Source organism: Lutjanus erythropterus, chromosome 19 (genome assembly GCF_056507025.1).
Source record: "Lutjanus erythropterus isolate fLutEry1 chromosome 19, fLutEry1.hap2, whole genome shotgun sequence".
NCBI lineage: Eukaryota > Metazoa > Chordata > Actinopteri > Lutjaniformes > Lutjanidae > Lutjanus > Lutjanus erythropterus.
In genome coordinates, this window is record NC_139335.1 from 4,916,467 (window position 1) to 4,941,705 (window position 25,239).

At 39.4% G+C, this 25,239-nt stretch overlaps 1 long non-coding RNA gene across 1 annotated transcript in view; it reads right to left on the reverse strand.

Moving 5' to 3' along the window:
* LOC146309112 (uncharacterized) overlaps positions 1–14,442 on the reverse strand; it is a 44,287-nt gene extending 29,845 nt beyond the window's left edge. The window contains exons 1-2 of the long non-coding RNA XR_014772439.1: positions 14,378–14,442; positions 9,623–9,669 (exon numbers count right to left, since the gene is read on the reverse strand). This is a non-coding gene — a long non-coding RNA (uncharacterized LOC146309112). The remainder of the gene's footprint in view (positions 1–9,622; positions 9,670–14,377) is intronic.
* Positions 14,443–25,239: the final 10,797 nt, after the last annotated feature.

Here is a 25,239-nt window from a genome sequence, read left to right on the forward strand (position 1 = left end):
ATGAAGTGGGTGCTATTCTGTTTACTCTGGCACTCGGGAGGTGTGCAATTTGCTAGTTTGTTTAGCACTTTTTTCCATCCCTCTGCAATCCAAGAGCACACAATCACAATAACCACTCATGCTGGGAGCTTAATTAAAATTAATTGCTACTTCGGACCACTGACCATGAGTCGCATGGCAGATTTGCATTCTTGAAAGTCACACTTTTTTTTTTTGAATCAAGAACTTTGTTACAAGAAGTCACTTTTTGTCCACCTTGTGTCTCATAAAGCATTTAATAGAACAATTTCAGGCTTGCATCAACCTGAAACATGAAAATTTACTAAGATTTTTATGTCTGAGTCATTATTTTGAGATATTAACTCAATATTTCAAGAAAGTGTCTCTCATCTAATGACTTATGGGATCTTTATTTTTCATTACATTGGCAGAAATGGGCTTCCATAGATAAGTCTTTCAGTCCATAAAGGTTTAATTTTATTCACATTTCTAATATTTATAAGGAGAGACAGTAGGAATATTTTATTCAAATACTTTGATACACACATTGAACCCTGAGCCTCACAGGTCAGTACATTAGATAATATGTTATTCAAATGAACTCTTAATACAAATCTACACAGAGTCATCCTCAGGTTGTGGAGAACACTCATACACTAAATATCTGTGGCTTTTAATGAGCACTATAATTAGCACATTTAGCTCACTTTTCCCACAGGTCGCAGAGTTGATCCTCAAAGCACCCAGAGCCTGGTGTGAGTGTGTGTTCCTTCCATTCCTCCATAAAAGCTTTCACAGACAGAAACTCTGCATCCAAACAAAGTCATTAAACCAGAAAGTCAGACCGAAGTCCTCAGCGATTACGCAGGAGACTGGATTATTTGCACTCAGGTATACAGGTGACTGACGGGTTCATCGGGAAAACGTACGTGAAATGCGACGGTGCTCTTCTGTGTCAGTTTAGGGGTTCTTTGAGAGAAGCTGGATGAAACGTATTTTTTATTTTTCTGCCTTTAAACAACGTGATGAGGTCCTGAAAAGATCAGAAGGTTGATGAGAATCAAATCTGCACTGCTAGACAGGTATTAGACGTTACATAAGTTAATTAAAATACACAAATAGGTCAACTAGTGGCACTGTGACAAGTATTTTTATGAACTCCTGAATTATGACTTCCTTTAAATTTTTCCTCCTCAGAGATTTTGGCTCATTTGGTGCGTGCTGATTTTCCTTTCTGCATAATCATTTTTCCAGTATTTTGAATTTTATTGAGCATTTCTTTTGTCAAGGTTGATCGAAATAAAATTTTACACACAGTATATTGACCTCCTAGATTACTGATAATACCAGGAATGTTGATAAACTACATTATTTAGCTGTGATAATAAAACAAAGTGGATGCCTCACTAATTTTAATGGGACCACTGTGTTGGCTCAGTAGGAGCACTGAAACAGGGTATTCTGATAAGAAGAAAATTAAATGCTATCCGACAACTTTTGGTGGAAAACAATAACAAAAGACAAATCAGAGAGTTGCTGTCTTGAATTTTATAACATATGTATAGCATTTTTAGGCAATTTAGTGGAGAAATGTTATATTTTATAGCTTTAACAAATCACAAAGCACTGTGTTTCTTTTTGGTTTTTAAAGATGACTCACAGACTTACAGACTTTAACATCACTGAGCAAAAATCGAACACCCGTCTTTTCTTGTATCATCATAGCAACCTAGCTAGTCAGGTACAAGTGACGTGAGACAGCTGTTGTCAAGGATACAGGAAGTCTCATGCATAGGCACAGTTTGAACTTTATGGTTGGGGGTTTACAAAAAAAGAAAAAAATACAGTTAATGTAAAGGTGTAAAATAGAGGTTTTGTTTATATGAAAATTACTTATAAGGATATCAGCAGGAGAATTTTCATATTGCGACTATTACGCCCAATGAGAGATGGAATATTGCCAATATAATGGAATTAACATTGAATCTGAAATCGCAAAAACTTGCAAAACTTGACATTAAACCACATACAGACCCCAGCTTCTATCCATTGATAGCAGTAAAACAAGTAAGTCTTTGTTTTCTCTCTTTCTTTCTCATCTCTTCGTCCTTCATAACTGAGCTGAGAGCGCACTGGATGCGCTGGTTGCTGCGCGCACCACTGCAGCAGCAGTGTCTGTTTGAGAGAGATGTGTTTGAGAAAGCAGCGCTTCCCAGGCTGCTGACAGCGCTGCAGCCGCTGTCTGGCGTCACCTGCCCTGCACACAGTGCTCCTTCACGCCATGAATTATTTCGCCCAAACCAGAGTTGATAATCATTGTTAAAGTGAAAAAAGACGAACCAGAGATTTATTTTGTTTCTGTTGTGTTTGAATTAAGCTGATGATGATAATGTTTTAAAAAAGTTTGCTTACTTTGCTAACATATTTATGATTCCCCTTATTTGTAATTCCTCAGTGAAATGTTATCCCTGTGCACTTTTGTAGGTTTGTGTGTTTTGTCCTTTGGTAATAATGCTCAATGACTGACAAATGAAACAATAAATAAATGAATAAATAAATAAACAACTGCTAGACTTGAAGAATCTCAGTTAACTGAGGTATCGCCAACTGATGATTTGAATCTTCGATTGCCAGGGGGCAGCTCAACACCATGCTGTGCAAATTTCATTCACTTGACACCTACTTCAGCTGTGGCACACAAGTGAAGTCTCTGGTGAGGCTGCACAAACAGGAAATTAAGTATTTTTCTTGAATGCTTGACAGTAAAATCTTCATTATTACAACTGCTGCATTGCAACCATCTTTTGTCTTTTTTCCCAAATTGATTGTCAGATTATTTTCCCATGTGCAGCTCGTTAACAGCCACTTACTGGTTTAAACCATATCAACTACAGTCAGCTGTAATTCATCAGCTATATTATATCAAACTCTGCTATAGGCGAATACTCACAAGTACGCTTGCACACACAACCGCCACACACACACTCTCGCACTTTGCCATTTTGGCTCATGAGCAAGTCCAGGTCAGCAGTTTTAGATCAGCCTTTATTTTACTGGAATCAAAGTAAATACTTGTGCTCTTGATGGATGATTCAGCACTCCATCAACCCGCCGTGTGATCTAAATGAAGCCTGACGACCAGCACAGACACACAGCAGGCGTCTGCTGCAGCTAGCAGGGCATTTAGCGCATTTCAACGCCCCGCCGAAGCTGAGGCGTTGATCCCCACATGGCGATCTGGCTGGATTTCTACAGATCATCAGAAGCCAGAGCTGCAGCCGTGCCAGGGGCTCCTGTGAATGAGCGAACAGGCCGGGAGTCAGAGCGTGGTGGTGGTGCTGGTGGTGGTGGTGGAGAGGGGGATGACGGGAGGTCGCGGTGTCTCCAGCCCCTACAGCACAGACGGCTGTTTGTGCCATGCAACCCCCTCTCCCCCCCTCACCGACCCCACCTTGGTCTCAAACTCTCAGCTCCTAATTCACACTTCATAAATCAAGATGACCTGTCCTCGTGTGAATTCATCTTTCTCTGTGCTGGATAATAGTGGCGCTATTGTTCCACGGCGAGGATTCATTTCAGGGACATAAACTATCCCAGAGGCCGACGTACAGCCCTGATAGCTAAAGCAGCTCCCTGGATGTCCATGCGGAGATGTCGGGGACTGAAATTGCAGTCCTCCGTGTCAGGCCACGTCTGGTTGGTTATATTTTCAACTCCTCTGGCAGCTAAAATAGTTCCAAAAATAAGAACACTAATTGGCCAGTGTTTATTTCTGTATGGGAGAAATACTCTAAGTGTTTTTAGCAGGTTGTTTGTGGCACGATGGTTTAACAGTCAGGGCTCTCTGGGAGGTACGGCTCAGTCCACTGCATGGAAAAAGAGCCGTCTCTCCCCCTTTTTTAATAAATAAGGTCTTTTATACGAAAATTGGTAATACAGTATAGTTGTGTGTGAGGCTGGCAGGGCGGCGTGTGACATCATGAGTGTTGACTCATGAGCAGATGAGTGATGCACACTGAGCTTTTTGCCTCCTCTCAAACTCATGTTTAGTGCCACAGAAACAGCAGTAAAGCCTCTCTCCACTTCTGTCTGTCTCCCTGTCGCTCTCTCTGCAGCTGGAGGAGGGGAGGAGGAGAAGGGGGGGCGGGGGGTCTGGTAATGAAGCAAGTGTTCCTATGCGTTGCGAGGGGGCTGTCAGCTCTACACACAGCAGACCTCTGTCACCTGTTGCCACCAGCGGGAGGCTCAGGCGACGGGCGCGGAGCCAAGCCTGGCGGCCAGTAGCAGGGCCCTGGCTCCACCTATAGACAGCTCAGCGGGGTGATTTACTCTGCCTCCATGCCGAGGTGTCTACGGACACTCGTATATGGTAGCGGCGGCACATGGCCAGGCGAGTGTCTGGGTTTTTACACCCCGACAACGTCTCATGTTGACATGAAACAAAGTGTGGTTTTTATTTTTGGATTGTTTGGCTCGGTGACAAAAATCAAATGGATGGGACGGCTAATTAGTTCTTTCTTCACTGAATTAGGTGAAAAGAACCCCTGCACTTTGAAAAAGACCAGTTAGGGCTCAGAATATTTATATTTGTTTATACCTGCACCAAACAGGGGTGGGTAATATATCAATATTATATCAATATCACAATATGAGAGTAGATATCATCTTAGATTTTGGATATTGTTATATGGCATAAATGTTATCTTTTCCTGGTTTTAAAGGCTGTATTACAGTAAAGTGAGGTAATTTTCTGAACTTTCTTGACTGTTCTAACTGTTCTATTATTTGCATCTACCTTTATTTTTTTCATTTGGATATAAATATTGTGATATTAAATTGGAAAATTCACTGAGAAGGTTAAACTTATGATGGAAACTGCCTCCTTTGAATGCTTATCTGCTCAAATAAATAATAAAAATAGGAAATTTGATGAAGTCAACAATTTTTTTTCTTTTTCATTAAGGGCTCAGCACTTTCATGTATATATGGGCAGTGCTGTGCAAGTTCATGCTTAAAAAGAACTCGCTCAAAGTTCAGTTCACACAGATTAAAATGAACTAGTTCACGTTCATTTCTTCCATTTCCAGGGATGCTGAAGTCTTAATAATGAAGTAATACTAAGTGGTAAATGATATGTTTTAAATTAAAGATCCAGGATTACTCATATCTGTAGTTACTAACAATAATTCACAACAATTTGAAAACTTTTTTTACACAGCAGCAAATGTGAACACCAACATACTGCTGAAATTTCCACCTGGGAACACGAAATTCCGACTGCCCAGTGCAAACTGAACGCCCCATAATACATGAGAACTGCAGGGATATGAAGAGTGAGACGAGGCAGAGCGGAAGAGTGAATACAGCGTAGATCAATCAGTCTGTTTCTCTCCAGTCTTCAGTGTAGTTCATACACTTCAAGCTGCATGATCAAACAAAGTTTTTATACCACAGTGATGCTTCTGTCCAGATTTGCACACTCTGTCTCTCTGGTCTGATCACACGTTTTTTTTTAATCGGGTGATGTCTCTCAGGAGTCGCTCATGTTCATTCATTTCAAACTAATCCCTTCAGTTCACCTTTCACAAAAAACAGGAGCACGTTCAATGACCGCCGCTCTTTTAGCATTCTTTTTTATGCAAAATACTGTAAGGGTTCAGAGTGAAATGTGTTGGGTGGTGTAACTGACTGTCTTTCTGTTCCTGCTTTGTTTTTTGTGTTGCTTTGGAGTGAACTGTCCCTTTTAAGTCCAGAATGTGTGCAGGTGGAGTGTGACCTTTTTGGGCATGCAGCTGCATGATGCCGTTTGTGATTCTGTTGTTGCTTTCGGTGCGAGAAACAATGAAAAGCAAAGAGATTTTTCTGGAGTCAAAGGAGAGTCAAGAGGGTGGGCAGACCGCTGGCAGAGACACCTCGCTGTCCAAACTGTTTGTAGCTAAGCTGCAATAAAGTGCAGCCATGGTGAATAATACTGCAGAAGAGTTTATGTTGTAATAATGGCTGCAGCCATGTGGTGCACAACATCCCTGTCTGTTAACATGGGCATCACTGAAAAGAAAGAACAGGGGAAAACATTACATAGAGGGAACAGGGATTCCCTGTGTGGTTTGTTACACAGATTTAAAAAATGTTACATATAAAAACAGAAATGGTTTCATTTATACGCCTACACGTTATTTATAATGTAATGCCACTCACATGGTCACAGAAGAGCAACTGACTGGTCAGAGTGAACACACACAAAGTTTTTCAGGTGAGCTAGCCGACTTTCTGTGAAGCAGAAAAAGGAAACGGTGCAGCAGCAGATGAGACAGAGAAATGAAGACTGACAGCAAGAGGAATGGGACTTGAGTTGGGGCGGGTGCGGGGGGGTTTGGGGCTGGCCAGCCGCTGCAGTAGCAGTCAGCGCTGCAGTGGAAAGGGTTAACACGAGACAGTAAAGTGAATCCAGATGTGCTGTTATTATTAATATCTCTGGCTGATGAATGGGAAGGTAAAATTACAGGCGCCAGCCAGGGAGGCCCCGTGTGTTGCCCTGCCACCCAGGCGCTTCCCAGCTCACCTCCGCGGCTCCTGCAGCCGCAGCAGATCATGGTGAGGCCGTCAGCGGGGTGAGGCCGTCAGCGGTCCTCCACGTGGCTTCACTGTGACAGACAACCAGGAGTGAAAGCAGGCCGTAGACAGACAGTCACTTTCACCAGCCAGTGGCTCAGCTCTGAGCAGAGCGACACTTTCATGACTTCATACTTCACCTTCATGTCGGTCGCTGCTCTGTGTCAAATCAAATGAAGGAGTGACTTCATGCAAACATGTAAATAAAAATGAGTTTCTGACAGACAGTCTGTGGCTGATCAACTTCTCACTATCTTTAAATCTGACCACATTAATATTCTAACTAGAGCCATAAAAGGTTCTTGTTGAACACTCCCTGGTAGAACCTTTTATAAAGGTTTCAATGGAACCCTTTCAGAGAGTTCTACCAAGAACCCAACATAAAGGATTATGTCTAGAACCACCTGTGATGAGAATTTCTTTAAGGGTGGTTCAGATCCTTAAAGAACTTTTGTCCAGGGTTTATCAAGGGTTCTTTGTACCATAATATAAAAGGGTTCCTAGTAGCACCCTCTTGGTGACTTGTAGGTGAAACTCTTGATAAAAACCCCCCTCGGTGGGTTCTAGATTAAACAGTCAGGTTCTCTGTGGAACACCTCAGAAACCCCTATGAGAGGTTCTACAGAGAACACATCTATGGTGTAATGGTTCCACCTACACCCCTCTTTGGGTGTTCTATTCAGAACTTTTCCACATTCTAATGGTGCTAACAAGAACCTGCCCCAGATGGTTCTACAGAGAACCCCATAATATTGCTATGCCTGAAACACCAAACATTTCCTGGTTCCATCTCCTCAGATTTACTGATTTTCTCGGTCTTACATGTCGACATGCTGAATATCTTTTGGCTTGTTAATCAGACGTCACCTCTGGGAAATTGTGATGGATCTATTCCCTGACATATACAGTAAATAATTTATCAATTCATAAAAGAATAAAAAGGCTCATCAAGCTCAGAAAATAAGGATTAGTTGCAGCATAGATGGAACAAACAATCTGTGACTGAATCCATGAATTACAATGAGTCAGACTGAGTCAATAAATGATAAATTAAATAAGACAGATGTGTGTGTTTGAGCGTCTGTGAAGACAAAACCAACATGTTTGTTTAACTATCAGCTGCTGTTGAACTGAGCTGTCAGGCAGCTCCGCAGGCTTGATAGGAAGGAACCTATAATCACTTTATTGGCTCTATAAGCTTCTCACACCTCCTCCAATTCACACCTCAGCCGGCCTCTCGTGTTGGTTCAACATGCGACAGGCAGCGTTGTTGCTGTGAATTCAAACAGAAGTGGAGGCAGACGGGATTTCATACCATTTCTGGCAGACGGAATCTTTTTTTTTTTCTCTCGCTCTTTTTCCTTTTAATCATAAAACGTGACAGTGAGGCCATGAAGTTCCTGTGTTCTGTTATTCAACGGGAGCTCTGCTGGTTTAAATCAGCAGTTTCTCAAGTGTAAAAAAAACTCACAAATAGAAATAGAAAGAAATTGTGCTACAGACTGTAAAGACGTCAGGATTTAGGTCAGGCTTTTTATTTGTAGAATAGTTAACACTCTGCAGACAGGGGGAAACAACTCGATTCAAACATAGATTGTATATTAAATAGGATTTCAATTTATTTAATACACCATCTATGGCTCCAACTTGCTCCTTTATACTGTACAACGAACCCTGCATGAATGTGATATGATAGCTATCATTGTTTTGAGACTGAACCTTATGTAAAACATGAAAAATACATAATGAGAATGAATGTCTTCATCATCCTGGGGCAAAAATGGCGTAAAGGATGCTGCTGAGAAGTAGCAAAGGTTGGGTACAACATAGTTGCCCTCTGGTTTGGACATTACAGATGCGTCACCAAATGTGCCTAGTTGATGTTTCTGCAACACGCTCTCTACATGGCTCTGGCAGCTGGTAGCCACCGTTAACTCGTAGCTAATAAGCACAGTTAAAATGCAAAGCGAAACGGTCGGAAGTAGCTGCATTTCACTCGAAAAGATTCCAACAACCAGTAAAACTACTGTGTGTAAATTGTGGAAGGACATAATGACAACACATGACAAAAACGGCAGCATTTCCTCAGGTTAGCAAATACGCAAACCTTTGACAAAACCAAAACCAATTTGAAAATGCATCTTTTTCTTTTCATTTTGGGGCTTTAGGTTTCCATTTGTAGAGCCTCTTTTACACTGGACAAAAAAAAACACTAACACCTTCCAACATCTGGCTTTGGGAAAGGATGCTATTGGCGTTCATTCCCAGAACAAACGACTGCATTTTCTGCAGAGGACATGAAGAACACGTGCTGCTGGCCTGCCGTGACTTTTTACTTCCTATAAATCCTTCACAATAAAAGTCCCTTGTTTTGTTATCTAAAAGCTTTTATCATGAAGCAGCAAAATCAGGAAATGTTGGGATTTCATCAGAAGAAACCTAACACTTTTATCCAGCTGGAAGCGAACATGAAACAGTAAAATAAAGCAGATACCTCAAAGTACAAATGGTGATCAGGAGAGAAACTAAACTTCAAACCACAGAGTTTCAGTTATAAGCTACAGATGTACCAAGAGCTGCACACAGACACTGTCCTGCACTGATATGAGCTGAGTCTCGAACATCAGACAGCAAAAAAAAGGCAATTTCTTCTACTGGCAATGGAAAAAGGCTTAATTATCTATTTTTAACATGCTTAGCTTAAAATACCTGTATATATGCACTAATTTTGATGTAAAAAAGTACAAAACTGAGCCTCTTGACTCCGCTCTCCACAGTGGATGTATTAGAAAACTTGAGAGCTTGAGAGTCATGTTCCCCGCGTGAACAGCTCCTGCTTCTTGCAGCAACATCACTGTATATGTATGAATGAGTTGAGTGTCAAAGAGCCAGCAGCTAAGGAATTTCTGTTCACAGCTTCCACTTATGACCCAAAATCAAATTAGAGCTTAGTGGCATAAAGAATCAGCAGTGACACAGTTTTAACCTGAGGAAATCAAACGGTCCTTACCAGATGATGTTGGTCTGTCTGTCACAGGATGATGGAGGCAGCGCAGACTGAAAAGTAAAAGGAAGAAAAGAGACACTTTAATTGGTTTGGTATTTCAGTGTAGCTGGCAAACTTTAAGAGGACAATGTAAAAATGGAAGCTTTAATCTCCACAACAACAAGCCATAGGTCATTTGTTTAAATAGCTTAAAAAAAAACAATGGTTATTTTCAGTACCAAAGCAAGTAAAAGTAACAGGAAGTAGTCTGACAGGAAGACAGTCAGTGAAGATGGATGGGGTACATTTGAAACTGGAATTCATGTTTTGTCCTCCAACAATCAGCATTGTTTTTTTTTGTTGTTGTTGTTGATGTTTTTTTTAAACCATAACCAGATCTTTCCCCAAACCATGCAGCTGCAGTTGCCCAAAATTAACACCATAACCGCACAGGGCTTTGGAAGAGACTGATATGTTCTTTTGACATGCAGATGTGAAGACTTACCAGTGTGGACAAAACCTAGTGTCACACATAAACGTTTTCAAATGATTCCAGATTATGAACAATATGTGCATCCAACCCAAGGTGCAGACCACTGCAGCTGAAATGCGTCAAAAACCTCAAGTAAAAGCATCAACCAAGCCTGAAATTTATCATTTTAGGGGCTCTTTTTTATTTAAGGCCACTTTTGAGGGCACAAAGACCAAATGCTAGGGCAGCAAGGCCACCAAATAAAACACTGGCTCTACGGAGTGGAAATAAAGAATTTAACTTAAAAGCTGCAGTAGGTAGAAAGCCTAAAAACGGTTGATTGTTGAGTCTCTCGCTGAGTTAGATTTTGTTTTCTCCGTCCTGAGCCCCTCCTACCAGACGAGCAGCATGTGCTTCATGCATGCACACAACAGTTTACTGACACAATCGTGAGTGAGAACAGACCAACAGACACAAACTGTGAGTAATAAAGCAGACACCTGGAAGTACAAACAGCGACAGAGGAGAGAAACTACATTTCAAAACATAAAGATTCAGTGTGAATCTACAGACATACTGAGAGCTAAACATGACTTTTCTCTCTGCTTTCCTGCACACAAGCTCAGTTTCACAACACTTGCTTGTTTCGAGGGGGAGAAAAGGAGGCTTGTCACAGGTTGGCCATGGTCAACAAGGTGTCACCGCAGCCCGCTTGGAGGCGAGTCAGGCTCGCTTTGGCCTGGCTGCTGAGTAGATTCATTCTTTGTTCATACTCCATGTCCTAGGTGTCCCCTGGACCCTTGAGGCTAGGTCCAAGTTATATTGAGTCGAATTGGTTCAACAAAAGGTCTGCAGGTCTCTGGTTTGTGTCGACATGTCTAATACTGAACCGGATCCAATCAGACAAGCAGCTCTGATCATGTGGTGTTTCATAATCAGCAGTAGAGATAAAAGTGGCTGCAGCTGCTTGTTAATTGGCGACATATCAAGCTGACAGTGTCTAAAATCCCAGGTGAAATTCAATGTCTCTAAAGTGCTTTAACTCGCTGCAGTGTCTTGTAGTAGAACCTGTTTGCAAGGGCAGCAGAGGAGCCCTGACAGAGGAAGAGAGTCAGGAAGAGGAGTAGGTTTCCTGGAGGATGGAGCAGAAGTAGGAGACAGAGGGGAGGGTGTAGTTGAGGATGGTGGGAACTGAGAAACAAGCGTGAATCCAGTAGGGGAGATGGAGCCTGGCTGGCCACAGGGGCTGTTGTTTTAACTGTCAGACACACGGCTGCAGGGAGGGGGTGGTGCAGTGGTTATAGGTGGGATTTTGGGAGGGGGGGGGGGCATCCCTCTCGGGTTGCTGCTGTCCCCAAGCAGTCCTTTGGGAGCTCCCCCAGCCAGCCTCTCTGTCGCTGTCTGCCCCCCACCACCACCACCACTGCCCAGCATGGGGCCCCCGACCATCCCTCCACATGACAGCTCAGAAGACAACCTCACGCTGGCTTTACTCACACTCCTTTGTGCATTTTCAACACAGGGATACCAGACAAATTATGCTTAATGACCGGCGGTGGTTGCCAGAGGAATGGCTGCTTTGTTGCCGGTGCCAAGTGCGTAAATGTTCGGGTGCAACCTTATACAGCCACCCTCGGCCCTACTGAGCAGATGCCCTTTCTGTTGCTGGAGTTAACAGGCTGGATCAGGTTTGAAGCCCCTGAGTGCATTTCCAAAATTGTCCAAATAGTAACAGAAAGTCTCTCAGGTTAGCTAATGTTCCCAGAGCCTAAAGAAAGATGATGCATTTACTGTCTTTGCACTTAACCACTTCAGGTCCAACTTTTTCCTCGCCATGAACCCCTTACAAGAGAGAAAACATACCAGGGGCACCTTCATGTATGTCTCTTGGAATATTTTTATGTAGCCTTTTTTTTCACAAATCTACTTAGTTATGTGAAAGAACAACACAACAGAATTGGATTAGAAAGATATTAAACATGTATTACAAATATTTGCACCATGTCTACACAGAATGCCCATAACATACATACACATGCCACAGGACCTCTGGGGGTCTCTGCACCCCTATCTGAGAAACGCTGCTTTAGCTAATACAATTCTATTACCTGTTTGATGTTTTGTTTGATGCATTATTTTATTGTGAAAGACTAAAAAATAATTTTCACTTCTAGAGAGAAAAAGCAGTTTATGTCAAGCCAGGATGGTGGCTAATGGCTAATGAGCAACTGGACATAATTCTGTGGTACAGAACAAATCAGACAGAGACGTTTACTATTTTCTCGATTAATCAATTAGTTATTTGGTCTATAAAATATCAGAAAATGTCCCAAGATGATGTCCTCAAATGTCTTGTTTTGTCTCCAATCCAAAGATATCCATTTGAAAAGCTGGAATCAGAGGATTTAATTAAAAAATGACTCAAAACAATAACTTGATTATAAGTTAACAGTCAGTAATATATTAATAGTTGCAGCTGCATTGGGGACTGATAAAAAAGGAGTCCAGCCAAAACTCTTATATTTTATATCAGTTACCACGTTCTATTTCCTTGCTGTTTATAATCAGCATGGACAAAATTTGATCTCTGCTTGTGATGTAGAAAGGTTTCCTCCACTGTGACTAATTTGTAGAGAATATGTATGGCGGCCGACGAGGGTTAACGCATAGCAAATACAAAAACAAGTTACATACACAGAAATGCGTTGCATATGAGAATACAAATGCTCAGCACTGCCCCTAGAGGCCTGAAGCACTTATGTTGTATGACTGGATATGCAGTGTTTTCCTTTTGCATTTGTTTTCTTATTTGCAGCGTGTCTGTATACGCAGTATACAGATATGTATATGTATATGCATTGTCGGCTACTTCCAAAAGCAAACGGCCATCATATCTGGCGAATTTCACTTTCTTCAAAGCAACCAGACTCCTTTGGCAAAATTTTTACCTCACAGAAACTGGGAGTTGCTGGTCCACCGCTGCCTCGATCTCTTAGTTTGTTTGTGTTACTGGTGAGTCCAAACTAACCCTTGAATACACCAAAGTCACACAATAACACAAACAAACTAACCAATCGAAGCAGCAGTAGACCAGCAACTCTGCGAGGTAAAATGACCCTTCAGGAATCTCGTGGCTTTAAAGACAGCGGTGTTTGGCTCATATAACGGTGGTTTCCTGTCAGAAAAAAGGTTGTCTGACCGCAAGGTAGTTGTGTTATGGCAAAGTTTCCATTGTTGTCCAAAAAAAACACATCAGTGAGTCACGCTGTTGTTGGACTGGGTGACATGTTCCGTGAACGCACACACTGTTGTTTTTTTTTGACTCAGGCCCACACAAACCGTCCTACTGTCTTAAAAACACCCACTAAAACAAATTAATGCACCAAATGTGCATTAATTTGCCACTGAAATATTGCCCAAAACTAAAATATCTTGAGTAACGTTTGATAAAATATACAATAAGCAGCTGCTTTAGGAAGGATTCTTTTTAAAAATGTAAACTATATATTCGTGAGCCATTTTTTTAAAGATTTATGTCTTTAATAGAAAGAGGACATACTGTTTAAATCTTGGTGCTGAGTACCACAGTGAAGTCAGGAAGTATTAAGAAACCTTTTCATAGGATTTGTTGACAATAACATTAACTTCATCTGTTAAGAAATTCAACATTTTCTCTTTGAATTCTAATTTCATGTGCAATAAACGTATTTAATCTGCTTAAATCAGCAGACTATTTGAAGTTTGCTGTATTGTTATTATTGCATTTTGTTATTGACTTTTTTTGTAGGACAATAAAGTTACTAAACCGAACTACTTTTTAAAATAAATATAATTTTGCATTAATCGCAGTTCCAGATTCTCTTGAGTCAAACAGATACAAGAATCGCTGCATGCAAAATGTTCCCAGCTCTGATTTATCTCCAGTGGAGCTGAATTACAAAGCGACTTTCACAACAGGAAAATGTTAATTGATTTCTAATCAATGTAACTGAGCTCTGTGGGTAAGGCAAATACTACGAGCTAGGATTTCGGCTAATTCCAGGAGTCTGAAAAATGAGGAGTGGCAGAGAGAGGAGACTTTTTAAAAAGCTGGAGTCAGTCTGATTGCTCCCCAGGGAGACATTTCCACCCCAGTGTCCCACAAATGACATGTTTGTATGTAACGTAATATGCTTTCTTTAAGAGGTGACGCTTTAGTGGGAGACACATTCTTCCCAAAGGCCCCGCAGTCAAACACTAAAAATGTGTTGGTTGTTCTACTTCATCTTTCTTTTGTCAAACATAAAAACACTAGTGAGACATCATACCTGCTCAGGTGGCTGATTAACTTTGATTTATACGCCCTGCAGATTCCCAGAATTCCCAGAAAGCCTGCAAGAGCATAAAGAAGTCACTTCGTTTTACATTTGTCTGTACATGCTGCATGTGAAGAAACAGTTTTCTAAGCAGAATTTATTTGGCAACACTTTAAATCTGCCAATTTAGCATTTACACACAACATGTAAACATTTCATAAATGTCTCATAGTGTGGTTATAAGCAGATATAAGTGTTCATTCTCTTATTTATCAAAAACCACGCTGTAAAAATGAACAAAATGAGAAAACTCAAAATTTAAAGGCAACTGATTTTTGAGTAATTTAAATATTTTTTCAGTGAAAATGCAAATTGTGATGCAAAACTTTTCATTCCCACCACTCGTGATCAATAATAATAATAAGAATAATAGTAATCCTAATACGATTATTTTTACCATATCATGCGTGTCTAGTTAAATCAAATAGGCTAAACTTTGAGAAATGACATATAACAAATTAACATTAATTTCATTAATACTCCTGCTATTAAACTTCTTCTTCTTTTCATTTAACCATTAACCATTCTTTAAATATTAACTGTACTGTAATACACTACGATCCTTGAAATAAATAAATAAATAAATGAATAAAAAATATATAGTATTATGATATGTGTTATAATTATTATTATAAAGCATAATGAATATTTATGAGTGCTTATAACTATAATTATACAGCGCTACAAGCAGATAAGTATTTTATGTAAGTATGTTTCATTAGTAAATAAGTATTATAAATATGTTTGTAATACATTATATACATGACCGTCATAAAGTGGTGCCATATAAAATATGTCTTCATAGTAAGTTATAACTGTTATAACTGATAAATTCTGTACAATAACAGACACTAAAAATGTCCTTTATATGTCTCCATTATAGTGTGTTATGAACCTTGAATCAAATATTTCTAGACTGCTTATAAATGCTAAATAGCGGCACTTAAAGTGTAATCCTGATTGTTTTCGAGGGATTCTTGTGGGTAAATTTATTGGACTATGAAATAGAACATCTGTGTTTCACACAAGCAAATTATCAGGCAATTTGTACCAATGAGATCTGTTTTAGTTTAAATTAGACCATCACATAAACACAGAAAGAAAAGACATTTTCCACTGCTTCAGTCTCCGTGCTGTTTGTTTTCTGAAGCATTTTTCTCACGCACAATGAAATGTAAAGACTTCCACGGACACCCGGCGTGGCACCTACAGGGCTCCACAGCAGCCACCAGCTGCATTCATGTATTTTATTTCTAAAAACCTTCAGTATTTAGGTGACAGTCGTGTTCATTTTTGGCCCTGAAGTGGCTACAAAACTGACTTTTATGGGAAGACGCTGAGATGCAGACAGTACTGAACAGATGCAATTAGTTTTTGCACAATTTCTCAAAAACTAAATGTTGAATCTGATGTACTTCTGACAAAATTAAAAGGAGAGGTACATGTGCACAGAGTGGATAATAAGAATAAGAAGAAAAACTATGTGGAGAGCAGCAGTGGAAGCCGTTTGCTTCCAACACAGTTGGGATCTACCGCTATTTTAATTTACTGAACCCCGAAAAGACAAACATTTAACAAAGAATACCCATTGAATCAACATTCAAAGTTGGCCCCGCCTCCCTGGCTCAACGTCAGCAGGGTGAGATGCTGCTACATTGATCAAGAGAGCAAGAGAGTGAATGAGGAGAGAGAGGAGCATTATTAAGGTACTTAATTATCATGATACAACACGGAGTTGCACAATGAAATGAGAGTTTAGTCCTGTCATGTACAGACTAGATGAGGTCACTCAGTAGAGATGGTGAAGCACCTACTGCAGTGCCACCACAACTGCCAGATGCAACCAGCATCTAGTGGCTCATAAGTGATGACTGAAAGGGATAATGTTTATATGAGTCTATACTTTGCTGTTGCTTGATCTGTCCGACCAAAAATGAGAACCGAAAAAAGCAACACTTGATAAGTTTGTACCACTGAATGTGTGGTGTCTGTCAACTTTTTAGGGTTGATTTACCATCAGAATTGTTGACTAATATTCTGTCAATTAAGTAATCAATTAAATGATTAATTATTTTCCAGAATAAATCACAGAAAATGGGTCAGTGGTGCTGCAGAGCTGCTCCCAGTGTTTTTTCTGCTTTGCCGTCTTGCAGCATTTCAAATCTGCTGCAGATAATTGTCGCTTCTTTGAGGGAAATCTAGAGTGATAGATGGTCTGCCATGTTGTGACATGGCAATTTGGCACGGAATGGTGCACTGTCACCAAGGTCCAGTGATCAAAGGAGTCACAGGGGTCAGCAGGACAGTTCACAGTCCTCACTCTCACACCAGCCCTCCTTCAGAATCACTGCATATTTCTACATCTCGTCCCCTGCCGGGTGAACTCTGGAGCTCTGACTGCCGGCTGCAGACAAACCATGTCTGGGAAATATTTTTGTCTCCATATTTAGCTGTTAAAAGCATTTTATAAATGTTTAACAAATGTTAATAAGCCATTATAACAGTTGTAAGTCGTCTTCCAGTGGAAACCTGAAAGTGGAGGCTGCTGTAAAAACAAATCATGAATGACAACATAGTAAAACCACAGATGTAATAATATAAAATAAGTCAAGCGTTCAAAATGAAATGTAAAAGTGCACTCGGCTGTTTTGTTTTTTCCCCCCTGAGCTTAAAATAAGCTCACTGAGCTGACATGATGACAGCAGCACTGACAGGTCTCACTCACGTTCAGCTACTGTTCATGTGACACACGCTGCTCATCTGTGTTACTGACGCATCTCTCTTTACAGCATTTCACTCCACGTTTAGTTTAAGCATTTATGTGATTGTTTTGGCAAAGGAATTTGTAGCTGATTATGCTTTTTTTCCCCACATGGTATCAGATTGCGTGTGTTTCGCCAGAATTTAACCCATATTGATACTGAGTATTTAATCAGCCCCTGATCTCTACTTTTGCTTAAATAAAGGATCTGAATACGTCTTCCACCAGTGATTATAGTGTGCTCTAAACTATTTATTAAATGTGTATATCCAGCTTATATATGGTACCTAAAATAAAGTTTTTGTTAAATTATGTTTCTGGGTGCTAAATAATAATTTCGGTCATATTTTTGCACTACTTTGTATTATTGGTCGCCACCTTTGTTGAAAATTCCAACAAAAATGCAAAGTTTTTTGTTTATTTTGTGCCAATACTTTTGTGCTGACTGTGACTAAACCCTAACACATATTAGTGAAAATTATGGTCAAAAGATGCACTAAATTTGTCTCATGTAGCACACCTGGTTTAGCAGAAGATAAGTGCAGTGTTTTCAATAACTTGCGACCCAAGTACCAAAACATTTTAGTGCTTCTTATATTTTATATATATATATATATATATATATATATATATATATATATATATATATATATGTGTACACCTTGCATGCCACGTATGTTCTCCAGACTTTGCCACCTTTGTCTCAAAAACATCCAGGAAAAACCCTGACATGGAGTTTTAAGTGTAAAGCAAAAACCATGACAGACGTATATAAACAGAAATGTGTACATATACAAATGAGTGCAAAAAGAGAAAAGAAGAGGATGCTACACAGTACACATAAAGTACATTTAGTGTGCAACCATATAAGATGTTTGGTTGGTCCCAGTGTGTTTTCCACACACTGGACCTGAAGATGTGCAGACAGACAGCACAAGATTGTGCAAAAATGACTAGATAGTGCAAAAAGAAAGCTGCACAGACTGCAGAGTTTAAAGACTGTTAGAAGCTGCTGTATCCACAATTACATTTTAAGATTGCTATATTTGTCTATGAAGGTATTAGAACAGTTAACCAAAGCTTTGATTGGCAGTCAGGTCAGCTGATGCTCAGCCATTTGGGGCAACACAGCTATCGGTTAGTTAGAAACTCCAAAAGACACAGAATAAGGCAGCGAGAATTATCTTGAGGTATGAGTGTGACGTCCCAGCGACTGAATGACAGAAAGAGTTTTTGCTATAATGTACATCGCAAGACGAAACCGAGAGCTATTTATGACCGACTCCATTTTTTAAGAGATGGACACTCAATCCCAGAGCAACAACAGGTCTCTCATCAGGTTTGTCAAAGGTAGGATTAACTACCTAACACTACTGGGGGAATGTCTGTGAATGGTTTAATAAAGTAGCTCAAGTTAATGTATGTGAGACAATATGATGATATATTTCTTTGTGTATAGAGAGGGTTTCCCACTGGGTGCAGGATTTTAATTGTTGTAGTGTTATTTTGCGTGTTACACAATGCAGGGAGGTTTTAAGCACCCAACACACAAACATTTTTTTCATTCTTCTTTTCTTTTGCATCTGTTCAAGTGATGTTTTTACAGCTATAAATAGCCCAGTTTGTGTAAAAAAGATTCTAACAAAAAAAAAAATACAACATCTCTCGCTACCCTTTTTCCTGTCAAATCATCAGCTGAGCTCTGTAATAAAAATGATAATAATAAAGAAAAACTCAGTGTCATCTTGTTCGGATTCTGTGTTGACAAGATTTTCTGCAGGCGGCGTTTTTTTTTCTTAGCAATTATCACCGCTCAGTTCAGAGTGTTTTTCCCAGGAAGACCTACCTGACACCTGGTATTTACAGCCACAATAAAACCTTTAATGAACTGGAAGCTCATCAAGTCACTCTTGTGTGCTATTGTAGTCACAAAACAGATATTTTCCTATCTTGGATGATTTAACTATTCTATGCTACAAATGATTATTCCTTTCATTTTGTCAGCATTAAGTTAAGAGGAGTCATTAACTTGGCAGACGGAGGTTGTTCAGCAGCTCCGTCTGATACGAGCTCTTCAGGGGATCAAAGAAATTCTCGGCCAGCATGGTGCTGTTTGACTGTGAAAACTCAACGCTGTGCCGCTGACTAGAAGGGATTCACTGTGAGATAGAAACGAAGAGGGGATCAGTGGCCTGCCTGGCTGAGGGAGGGAGGAGGAGGGGGGGTTTGAAAGCAAACAGCCTACTGCCAGTGTGATATATGTTTAAGCCCACTGGGTGCAGAGCAGAGACACCCAGCTTAAGATCTTTAACTCGTCTCAGCAACCAGGATGGTCGATCCCTGCCGACTCTGCGACTCAAGCTGGTGCTTTATTAAACAAAAACAGAAGCTGTGCTTAAATGCCCATATGAAGGCAGAGACCACAGCATCGTCTTTGTTTTAAAAATCTGTTTATGTGTATGAATTTTTCTTTCTTGGGCGTAAATGTGAGCGTGTACGACTTGTTATCACGCCCTTAAAGCTAATTTGAGCGCCTCTGAATCAATAAAACACTTTTACTAGGCAACTCTCAGGACATTCCTCACCGTCTCTGAAAGGGTTAAATTATGTAACTTCTGCCGAGGGCTTTTATTGATAAAAATGCACAAGTGAAACCTCTAAAATAAACTATTTTTAGACAGGAAAAGAATGTGTTTACTAAGTTCATAGGGCATGTTATTCATTCAGTAAATGGAAAATTATATTCTGAAGATACAGATACAAAATCTGTCTCAGTATATTTTATATCACAAAATCAGTACATATGACATTTTCTGGAAAATCCAATTCATAGTTTCTGGATAAAATAACAGTGAATGCCTGTTTAATCCAGTGAATTTAATACTCCAACCAATCAAGAGACGTCGTCACATTGGTGCTAAATTCATACTGTGTGATTTGCAGCGTGAGCAGGGTTGGATTACAGATTACATATTACACAGAAAATCAATTGGATTACAAAAAAGTTTTGTAATCTGAATACTTTCATTTTAAAGTTGCCATATTTTAAGATGTAATCAAAATGGAATCAAGTAATGATCACGGAAAAAAATCGTCATATGATCATATTTACTGAATATTTATGGATATCTTATCTGGTTATATCTTGTATCATAATTGACAAAAATTGATTTCATGAGAGAATAAAAGCTCATTTAGTTGTCAACATGACTAATATCTTTTGGTCAAAAATGGCTCCAGAAATTGGATTCAGTTTCAATATTCTTCATTCAATCAGTGCAAACTGCTATGAACTACTGGGAGTTTACACGACCGTTTATGACAGAGGTGCCCAAATTCTTTCATGTAAAGGGACAAACATTAATCTGAACGGTGGGACATGGGCCAAAAACAATTGTTATGTAAAATTTATTAAATTAAAATGAATTATATTTCATAGAAAACTTACATTTTGAATCTAAAATAAAGTTAGCAGTCATTTTTTGCAATATCAGTGTGAGAAAAGTCAGGTAAGGCATTTTAATTGAATTCAGTAGGGAAGCTTAACAGCATTGTGCTGACATCATGTACTTTGTTCAATTTCTGCTGCACAACAGTCACTATAGTGAGGATTTAACATCAGTCTCAAAATAAGGAGAATAAAAGCACGAGCTTCTCTGTTTGCATGTGTAGTGATATTTATATGATTATATGAGCTTTTTTATGTTGTTGTATCAGAAATTATTATGAATAAAAGCTTTTTTCCAGACAAAATGCAAAATATAAAGCACAGTAAAGTAAAGAAAATGCCTGTGGAGGTTTCAGTAAATGTATAATTTATGGGCTGGAATGACAAATGATTTATGTTACTGTGTTTGCAAAGTGATATTTAATGGGATAATATCAGATTTTTATGTCGACATGAGAGAAACTGCTATCATGACCAAACAATAACAAACTAATTTAGCTGTCAACCATGAATAATATCTTTTGAACAAAAAAAAGGCTCCAGAAATTCATTTAGGAAAAAGTGGATTCAATTTCAGTATTCTTTATTCAATCAGTGCAAACTGCTACGAACCACCGTTACCAGATAAACCAGATAAATTTAAAGAGCAGATTACTCAAATGCTTTTGGTGAAGTTTTGTTAAATGTATAATTTGTGGGTTTGCATTAGAGTTTATGATATTGTGCATATGTGTTGAGTGTTTGATCTGTCTTCTTTGATAAATAACATTTTAAAATGATTTCATTTTATTTTTATGGCTGGATTTTTAACTTCACAGCCCAAAAAACATCAGGCGGTGCAACCAAATATTAATAAAAACACAAGTGAAAATCTTTGGCAACAGTCCCTTAGTGTCTACGCTGTCTGAACACATTATCATTTTATTTTTAGCATGCAGTTTTGCATTTAAGGCCAAAAAATAATGATACAAATATGTAAATAAATGCATTCATTTCATTATCATTCATTCGCTCACTTTAAATTGATATTTTACCTGCATCACCTGACTAGTGTGGGTTGTGCCAAATGATAGTAATGCATAGTAATGACAGGAAATATGCTAACTAACTGCATTTTTATTTTAAATATAAGCGAGTCAACAGTCTCTATTAAGTAAAAGTAGTAAACTGAGCAACTGGAATAAGCTACAATGCAATAGACTGATGGGAAACGCTGTAATGGATTGTAAATGAAAAACAATTAAATCTAACACACTTCTACCAACTTTTTATGGTGTCATAACAGAATCTGCAATAAATAAAATGCTTTTTCCAGACAAAATACAAAATAAAAGCTGAGTTAAGCAGAGAAATGCATGTGGAGGTTTCAGTAAATGTATAATTTACGGGCTGGCATGAGTAATGATTTAGGGTATTGTGAAAACAGAGTGATATTTAATAGGATTATATCAGCTTTTTATGGTGTCAGGAGAGAAACTGCTATGATGACAAAACAATAAAAGGCTCATTCAGCTGTCAACCAGGAATAATATCTTCTGGACAAAATTGGACTAAATTCCTGCAGAAATTCAGTTCACAATAGGTTGATGTCATTTTAATGTTCTGCGGTCGCTGGTCAGTGTAAACTGATGGAGAAACTGGAGAGCTTAAATTGACTGGAACCATGATGCGTCTTTATGATAAATATGACATCCATCCACCATCATCGGCTCCATCTGTTTTTACGTTCAGCTCGACGTCGCTCCGGTCCGTCCAGCTGCTCCGACCGATCCTTAACTGTGCCGTGAAAATCCATCATACCGTCTATGAACATTTATTGCTCCAATTCAGCTTCCCAGACACAGAGGTATGAAAATAGTGGCTCAGAGACAGAGGCCCGGTACCCGACCCTGAGACTGACTCACTGTTACAATCTTCTATTTTTCCTTCTTTAAATGCGAGTCCGACGCCAGCTGAGACTGCTATTTGCCATGCTGTAACAATTAATTAGGAGTCACTCAAATTACCTGAGTGGTCCGGAGACAGTCAACCGAGAAGCTCCCACAAAGAAAGAAGACCAACTCAGACCACCCAGATCCCTCGCAGAGCTGCTGCGGCTCTTTATGGAGATCGTTTTTAAAATAATAGCAAATTAAAACAACACTGTGTCGATTAAGGCAAAGCACGAACCTCAAAAATGTCCACAAAGCAAAGAAAAAGAAGAAAGACGTCAGCTAATCGGGTATGGAATCTAAAAAAGACGACTTTAAGATAACTTTGGGAAATATTTGAGCGTTTCTTAGAGCGCTGATGGTGGCCTGATGGGGCAAAATGTTCGCGAAAAGGTCACATAATTTGAGGCTTTGTACAAACTTCCATTCTTTTCCCTGTGGAGTTTTTAAAAATAACAAATGGCGCCCCAGTCTTCTGGCCTGTGCAGAGTTTGCATCTGAATGGCAGCGACGGGCCGAGTTATCACAGCCTGACGGACGGCAGCGGGTCCTCCGCACAGCTGATTTATTTAATATTGTAACATGTTTCGGAGGATTTTCTGCAGCAGCAAAAAGGCCGGTCTGGTGAAGGAGTCTGTGGTCAGGTTGTTTATACTGTCTTGCTGATTCGGCTCGGTGTTGTGTCTGTTCCTGTGCTGCCTGATACCAACTCTGAGCTGCACTCTGCTTTCTGAACATGAAGGGGAAAGTCTGCAAATACAGGCAGACTTTAACAGTCATGACGCCAAACAGAAAATTCATACATCAAAACTGAGTTTTAGTGCTTTGAATGGAGGTACTATATCAGTTACAGGTCCACTGGATTCCTGGTGTCAACATTATAAGAAAAAATGGGTTAAACATTTTATTTTTTGTCGCCATGCGCCAAATAAACCCTATAGGACATTAGCTGACCACGGCAACATCAAAAATTCTTAACTACACGCCAATAATGGTTAATATTCTAATATTTTTAATTGCAACCATTGAATTTTTGAGCAGCCAAATAATAACAAATGAGGTTCAGGACTCACTGTGATCAATTTTTAAAATACAAATTTCGGCCGGTTTCCAAACCTCAAAGATTCAATTTTTTCTAAAGAAGAAAAGTAAATTATTTCAATAAGAGATTATATTTTGGCAACTCATGCCCAATCATGCTGCTTTGGGTCATTTCTTAAAAGTAGTATCAGTAGGATTTGTTCCAGCTGTTGATAAACGCACCAGAGAAATAAAAGGACATTGAATACTTAATAATCCAGATTGGTAAAGCAACCAGAGTACAGAAAAATGAGAAAAGTAAGGAAACGCAGGACGGCAAGTCAGTCATAAGTGATGATTGAAGATAATTATGTATAATGACCCACATATTTTCATATACACCGATCAGCCTTCTCTGACAGTAACGTCGACTGTGGGACAGTGTCACCGGTGGAGAAGCTGATGTGGAGCATCAGACGAGGCTCTGGGGAGCTGACAGTGAATGATGTCCCGCCAGTCAATCAGACGCTCTGAGATTGGCGTCTCCAAAGGCTTAAAGAGCAGAAGAAACACACCGGGGTTAGACTAAACACAGCCCTGTCCACTCCGGCCTCTCTGGGGGACTACAAAGGCCAAAAGCTGCTCCTCTCAATCCACTCTGGATCCAGACCAGCGCTCAGTGCAGGCGGCAGGTAAACCACTTAAAGAGTTCGGATTATACGGCAACGCGTATAATCAGCGCTGTATATTCTCTGAGGGAAATGATGAACACCCCGTCACTTCAAAAGATGTACTTATCTGTCGCATCGATGCTTGTTTAAAATAAACATCAGAGGTCATTACGGTAATTGAGGCAAAAATAAAGACGGATAATTAGAATAACAAAAGGAAATGGAACAGAAAGAAAAACACTAAATGCATTATTCAGCCCAAAAGATCAAAACATGAGGTTATTATTTTACTTTCCAGCCTCTGTTTTTGGGAAACAGACATTACTAAATATTTAGATTATATGAAGATGAAAGGATTCTGAGAGGGAACATGGGCTCATTTATGTGCTGAGTTATGTCTGTATTTACTCCCGGATCCATTAATCGTTCTGCCAACAGAAATTTCGATAATCAATTTATTATTTTTTCAATATACGAAACGTTCTCTGGTACCAGCATCTCAAATGAGACTGTGTGACCCCTTTTTTTGCTTGAATTAAGGAACCTAGAAAGGTTATCCTTGCAAAACCTTATTTTCACCTGTTCCATAAGTTACAAATACAGAGGAGAAAAATTTTTTAGATCAAACTTAGAAAATTAATGACCAGATTTATTTTTTTTTCACTTGCGTCTCAGGGCTTCCATAGATAATTTAAATCAAAATGTTGTCAATTTTAGAATGAGTTTTAATCAGTTGAAGCCGATGTGTGGCTGTTTGTGTTTAGAAATGTAATATTTGTGAATGTTGGCATCTTTTGTTCAATAAAAACACACTTTGTGGGGAACAGAAATCTATTTCTCAAGGTGAGGTATTGAATTTACTATTTTATAGTCTTTACCAAAGGCATCTTATTGGTAGGCCATGAACATAATAATTATTGTCTGTGATATATTTAGATTTTAAATCTACTCATCCCATGCTTCTTGTGAGGAATGGTGTTCAA